We start from the raw sequence: 7,323 nt of genomic DNA, 5'->3' as shown, positions 1-7,323 counted from the left end.
TGAGGGTCCTGATTGTTAGAAGGAAAACTAACAAACAGAAAGGACATCCACACCAAAACCCCACCTGTACGTCACCATCACCAAAGACCAAAGGTAGATGAAACCACAAAGATGGGGAAGAAACAGAGCAGAAAAGCTGGAAATTCTAAAATCAGAGCACCTCTCCCCCTTCAAAGGAATGCAGCTCCTTGCCAGCAACGGAACAAAGCTGGATGGAGAATGACTTTGATGAGTTGAGAGAAGGCTTCAGATGATCAAACTTCTCCAAGCTAAAGGAGGAAGTTTGAACCCATTGCAAAGAAGCTAAAAACCTTGAAAAAAGATTAGATGAGTGGCCAACTAGAATAACCAATGTAGAGAAGTCCTTAGATGACCTGAAAGAGCTGAAAACCATGGCACGAGAACTACGTGACAAATGCAGAAGCTTCTGTAACGAATTCGATCAACTGGAAGAAAGGGTATCAGTGATTAAAAATCAAATGAATGAAATGAAGCGAGAAGAGAAATTTAGAGAAAAAAGAGTAAAAATGAATGAACAAAGCCTCCAAGAAATATGGGACTACGTGAAAAGACCAAATCTACGTCTGATTGGTGTACCTGAAAGCGACAGGGAGAATGGAACCAAGTTGGAAAACACTCTGCAGGATATTATCCAGGAGAACTTCCCCAACCTAGCAAGGCAGGCCAACATTCAAATTCAGGAAATACAGAGAATGCCACAAAGATATTCCTTGAGAAGAGCAACTCCAAGACACATAACTGTCAGATTCACTAACGTTGAAATGAAGGAAAAAATGTTAAGGGCTGCCAGAGAGAAAGGTTGGGTTACCCACAAAGGGAAGTCCATCAGACTAACAGCGGATCTTTCAGCAGAAACTCTAGAAGCCAGAAGAGAGTAGGGGCCAATATTCAACATTCTTAAAGAAAAGTGTTTTCAACCCAGAATTTCATAACCAGTCAAACTAAGTTTCATAAGTGAAGGAGAAATAAAATCCTTTACAGATAAGGAAATGCTGAGAGACTTTGTCACCACCAGGCCTGCCCTATAAGAGCTCGTGAAGGAAGCACTAAACATGGAAAGGAAAAACCGGTACCAGCCACTGCAAAAACATGCTGAAACGTAAAGACCATTGATGCTAGGAAGAAACTGCATCAACTAACGAGCAAAATAACCAGCTAGCATCATAATGATAGGATCAAATTTACACATAATAATATTAACCTTAAATGTAAATGGGCTAAATGCTCCAATTAAAAGACACAGACTGGCAAACTGGATAAAGAGTCAAGACCTATCAGTGTGCTATATTCAGGAGACCCATCTCACGTGCAGAGACACACATAGGCTCAAAATAAAGGGATGGAGGAAGACCTACCAAGCAAACACAAAACAAAAAAAGGCAGGGGTTGCAATCCTAGTCTCTGATAAAGCAGACTTTAAACCAACAAAGATCAAAAGAGACAAAGAAGGCCATTACATAATGGTAAAGGGATCAATTCAACAAGAAGAGCTAACTATCCTAAATATATATGTACCCAATACAGGAGCACCCAGATTCATAAATCAAATCCTTAGAGACTTACAAAGAGACTTAGACTCCCACACAATAATAATGGGAGACTTTAACACCCCACTGTCAACATTAGACAGATCAATGAGACAGAAAGTTAACAAGGATATCCAGGATTGAACTCAGCTCTGCATCAAGCGGACCTAATAGACATCTACAGAACTCTCCACCCCAAATCAACAGAATATACATTCTTCTCAGCACCACATCGCACTTATTCCAAAATTGACCACATAGTTGGAAGTAAAGGACTCCTCAGCAAATGTAAAAGAACAGAAATTATAACAAACTGTCTCTCAGACCACAGTGCAATCAAACTAGAACTCAGGATTAAGAAACTCAATCAAAACTGCTCAACTACATGGAAACTGAACAACCTGCTCCTGAATGACTAATGGGTACATAACAAAATGAAGGGAGAAATAAAGATGTTCTTTGATATCAATGAGAATAAAGACACAACATACCAGAATCTCTAGGACACATTTAAAGCAGTGTGTAGAGGGAAATTTATAGCACTAAATGCCCACAAGAGAAAGCAGGAAAGATCTAAAATTGGCACCCTAACATCACAATTAAAAGAACTAGAGAAGCAAGAGTAAATACATTCAAAAACCAGCAGAAGGCAAGAAATACCTAAGATAGGAGCAGAACTGAAGGAGATAGAGACACGAAAAACCCTTGAAAAAAATCAGTGAATCCAGGAGCCGGTTTTTTGAAAAGATCAGCAAAATTGATAGACCGCTAGCAAGACTAATAAAGAAGAAAAGAGAGAAGAATCAAATAGACGCAATAAAAAATGATAAAGGGGATATCACCCCTGACCTCACAGAAATACAAACTACCATCAGAGAATACTATAAACACCTCTATGCAAATAAACTAGAAAACCTAGAAGAAATGGATAAATTCCTGGACACATACACTCTCGCAAGACAAAACCAGGAAGAAGTTGAATCCCTGAATAGACCAATAATAGGCTCTGAAATTGAGGCAATAATTAATAGCCTACCAACCAAAAAAAGTCCAGGTCCAGATGGATTCACAGCCAAATTCTACCAGAGGTACAAGGAGGAGCTGGTACCATTCCTTCTGAAACTATTCTAATCAATAGAAAAAGAGGGAATCCTCCCTAACTCATTTTATGAGGCCAGCATCATCCTGATACCAAAGCCTGGCAGAGACACTACAAAAAAAGAGAATTTTAGACCAATATCCCTGATGAACACCAATGCAGAAATCCTCAATAAAATACTGGCAAACCAAATCTAGCAGCACATCAAAAAGCTTATCCACCATGATCAAGTGGGCTTCATCCTTGGGATGCAAGGCTGGTTCAACATATGCAAATCAATAAAGCTAATCCAGCATATAAACAGAACCAAAGACAAAAACCACATGATTATCTCAATAGATGCAGAAAAGGCCTTTGACAAAATTCAACAGCCCTTCATGCTAAAAACTCTCAATAAATTCAGTATTGATGGAACGTATCTCAAAATAATAAGAGCTATTTATGACAAACCCACAGCCAATATCATAACAAATGGGCAAAAACTGGAAGCATTCCCCTTGAAAAGTGGCACAAGACAGGGATGCCCTCCTCTTACCATTCCTATTCAATGTAGTGTTGGAAGTTCTGGCCAGGGCAATCAGGCAGGACAAAGAAATAAAGGGTATTCAGTTAGGAAAAGAGGACAAGGACTTCATGTCTAAAACACCAAAAGCAATGGCAACAAAAGCCAAAATTGACAAATGGGATCTAATTAAACTAAAGAGCTTCTGCACAGCAAAATAAACTACCATCAGAACAGGAAACCTACAGAATGGGAGAAAATTTTTGCAATTTACTCATCTGACAAAGGACTAATATGGAGAACCTACAAATAACTCAAACAAATTTACAAGAAAAAAACAAACAACCCCATCAAAAAGTGGACTAAGGATATTAACAGACACTTCTCAAAAGAAGACATTTATGCAGCCAACAGACACATGAAAAAATGCTCATCATCACTAGCCATCAGAGAAATGCAAATCAAAATTACAATGAGATACCATCTCACACCAGTTAGAATGGCGATCATTAAAAAGTCAGGAAACAACAGGTGCTGGAGAGGATGTGGAGAAATAGGAACACTTTTACACTGTTGGTGGGACTGTAAACTAGTTCAACCATTGTGGAAGACAGTGTGGCGGTTCCTCAAGGATCTAGAACTAGAAATACCATTTGACTCAGCCATCCCATTACTGGGTATATACCCAAAGGATTATAAATCATGCTGCTATAAAGACACATGCACATGTATGTTTATTGTGGCACTATTCACAATAGCAAAGACTTGGGACCAACCCAAATGTCCATCAATGATAGACTGGATTAAGAAAATGTGGCACATATACACCATGGAATACTATGCAGCCATAAAAAAAATTGAGTTCATGTCCTTTGTAGGGACATGGAGATGCAGCTGTAAACTGTCATTCTCAGCAAACTATCGCAAGAACAGAAAGCCAAACACCGCATGTTCTCACTCATAGGTGGGAACTGAACAATGAGAACACTTGGAGACAGGAAGGGGAACATCACACACCGGGACCTGTTGTGGGGTGGGGGTAGTGGGGAGGGATAGCATTAGGAGATATACCTAATGTAAATGATGAGTTAAAGGGTGCTGCACAGCAACATGGCACATGTATACATATGTAACAAACCTCCATGCTGTGCACATGTACCCTAGAACTTAAAGTATAATAAAAAATAAATAAAAATGAATGAACTCAACTATTCTTTGTCTTTTGATTGGAGAGTGAAATCCATTTACATTCAATGTTAGTATTGATAAGTAAGGACTTAACCTGCCATTTTGTTATTTGTTTTCTGGTTCCTTTGTGTTCCTCTCCTCTTTCCTTCCTTTTCATCTTCCTTTTAGTGAAGGTGATTTTCTCTGGCAATATGTATCAATTTCTTGCTTTTTATTTTTTTGTGTGTCTGTTGTACATTTTTCTATTTGATGTTACCAGTGGGGCTTGGAAATAATATCTTATAACCCATTATTTTAAACTAATGACAACTTAACACTAACTGCATAAACAAACAAGCAAAAAAAAAAAAAAAAACAAAACTGATAAAAACTCTATACTTTACCTTCGTACCCCTACTTTTAAACTTTTTATTCTTTCTATCTTATTATACTGTGTATGTCTTGAAAACTGGTTGTAGTTATTATTTATTGGTTCAGCTCTTAGTCTTTCTCTGCAAGATATGAACAGCACAATTACTATGTTATAATATTTTGTTTGCTTGTGTACTTATTACCAGTAAGTTTTGTACCTTCAGATTTCTTATTGATCATTAATGCTCTTTTCTTTCAGATAGAAGAACTCCCGTTAGCATTTCTTTTAGAATAGGTCTGATGTTTATGAAATCCCTCAGCTTTTGTTTGTCTGGGAAAGTCTTTATTTCTCCTTCATATTTGAATGATATTTTTGCTGTATATAGTATTCTAGGATAAAAGGGTTTTTGTTTTTTTCCTTCAGTGCTAATGTCATGCCACTCTCTCCTGGCCTACAAGGTATCCACAGAGAAGTCTGCTGCCAGATGTATTAGAGCTGCATTTTAAATTATTTGTTTCTCTTGCTGCTTTTAGGATTATTTCTTTATCCTTGACCTTTGAGAGTTTATTAAATGTCTTGAGGTAATCTTATTTGGGTTAAATCTGCTTGGTGTTCTATAACTTTCTTGTACTTGAATATTGACATCTTTCATTAGGTTTGGGAAGTTCTCTGTTATTATCCCTTTGAATAAACTTCCTACCCCTGTCTCCCTCTGTATTTCCTTTTTAAGGCCAATAACTCTTAGATTTGCTCCTTTGAAGCTGTTATCTAGATCTTGTAGGCTTGTTTGATTCTTTATTCCTTTTTCTTTTTGCTTCTCTGACTGTGTATCTCTGACTGTGTATTTTCAAATAGCCTGTTTTCAAGCTCACTAATTCTTTCTTCTGTCTGATCATTTCTGCTGTTAAAGAACTCTGATGCATTCTTTAGTATGTCAATTACATTTTTCAGCTCCAGCATTTCTGCTTGATTATTTTTAAATATTGCAATCTCTGTGTTAAATTCATCTGATAGGATTCTGAATTCCTTCTCTGTGTTTTCTTGAATTTTGCTGATTTGCCTCAAAACAGCTGTTTTGAATTCTCTGTCTGAAAGGTCACATATCTCTAGCCCTCCAGGATTGGTTCTTGGTGCCTTATTCTGTTTGGTGGATTCTTGTTTTCCTGGTTTTGAATCTTGTGGATGTTCATTGATGTCTAGGTATGAGATTTAGGTATTTACTATAATCTTCACTGTCTGGGCTTGTTTGTACCTGTGCTTCTTGGGAAGGCTTTCCAGGTATTTGAAGGGACTTAGTTGTTATAATTTAACTTTTTGGTTACTGTAGCTGTATCTGCATTGGGGGGTACACCAAGCCCAGTAATGCTATGGCTCTTGCAGATTCATAAAGGTACCACCTTGGTGGTCTTGTATAAGATCCAGAAGAATTCTCTAGATTACCAGGCAAGACTTTCTCTCGTCCCTTATTTTCTCCCAAATAAATGGAGTCTCTTTTTTTGTGCTGAGCTGCCTAGAACTGGAGAAAGGGTGACACAAGCACTTCCGTGGCCACCGCCACCACTGGGACAGTGCTATGTCAGATCGAAGCTAACACAGCACTGGGTTTTGCCCAAGGCTTACAGTAACCACTGCCTGGCTATTGCCTATGTTCACTCAAGGCCCTAGGACCCTACAATCAGTTTCTTTCCATTCAGAGTGGCAGAATTCCTTTTGGCCCCAGGCAGGCCCACAGATACCATCTGGGAACCTGGGCCTAGAGTCAGAAACCTTAGTAATCTACCTGGTGCTCTATTCTACTGTGGCTGAGCTGGCACCCAAGCCACAGACAAAGCTCTTCCCACTCTTCCCTCCCTTTTCCACAAGCAGAGGAGTCTCTCCCCATGGTCACCACCACCCCAGGCCCATGCTGCGTACCACCTGGTTACTACCAGTGTTCACTCAAGGCCCAAGTGTTCTTCAGTCAGCTTGTGTTAAGTGCTGGCAGTCCTGGGACTCTTCCTTCAGGGCAGTGGGCTCCCCTATGGCCCAGGGAAGGTCCATAAATGCTATCCAAGAGCCAAGGCCTGGAACCAGGGACCTCAAAAGCCTACTTGGTCCTCTACTCCACTGTGGCTGAGCTGGTACCTACAGTGCAAGACAAAGTCCCCTTTACTCTTCCCTCTCTTTTTTTATTCAAGCAGGAGTCTCTGTAGGCACCACAGCTGGGAATATGCAGGGTCACACCTGAAGCCAGCATATCTCTGAGTTGCACCCAAGGTCTATGGGGAGTACTGCCTGGCTATCGCTGCTCACTAAGGGCCCCAAAGCTCTTTAGTCAGCAGGTAATGAATCCTGCCTGGACTGGGTCCTTCCTTTTAAGGCAGTGGGTTCCCTTCTGGCCCAGGGTGTGTCTAGAAATGTTTTCCAGGAGGTAGGGCCTGAAATGGGGGTCTTAGGACTCTGCCTGTTGCCCTATGCAGTTGGCTGAGCTGATATCCAAGCTGCAAGACAAAGTCCTCTCTACTTTCCTCTCCTCTCCTCAAAAAGAAGTAGTCTCTCCTGGAGCTGCAAGCTGTGCTGTGTGGGATTGGGTGAGAGGTGGCATAAGTAGTCCTTTGGCCAGCCTGGTTGGTGTCTCACTAAGTCGTGTGTCTTC

This window comes from Rhinopithecus roxellana, chromosome 3, assembly GCF_007565055.1.
Source record: "Rhinopithecus roxellana isolate Shanxi Qingling chromosome 3, ASM756505v1, whole genome shotgun sequence".
Taxonomy (NCBI): Eukaryota; Metazoa; Chordata; class Mammalia; order Primates; family Cercopithecidae; genus Rhinopithecus; species Rhinopithecus roxellana.
This window is presented reverse-complemented; position numbering follows the sequence as displayed.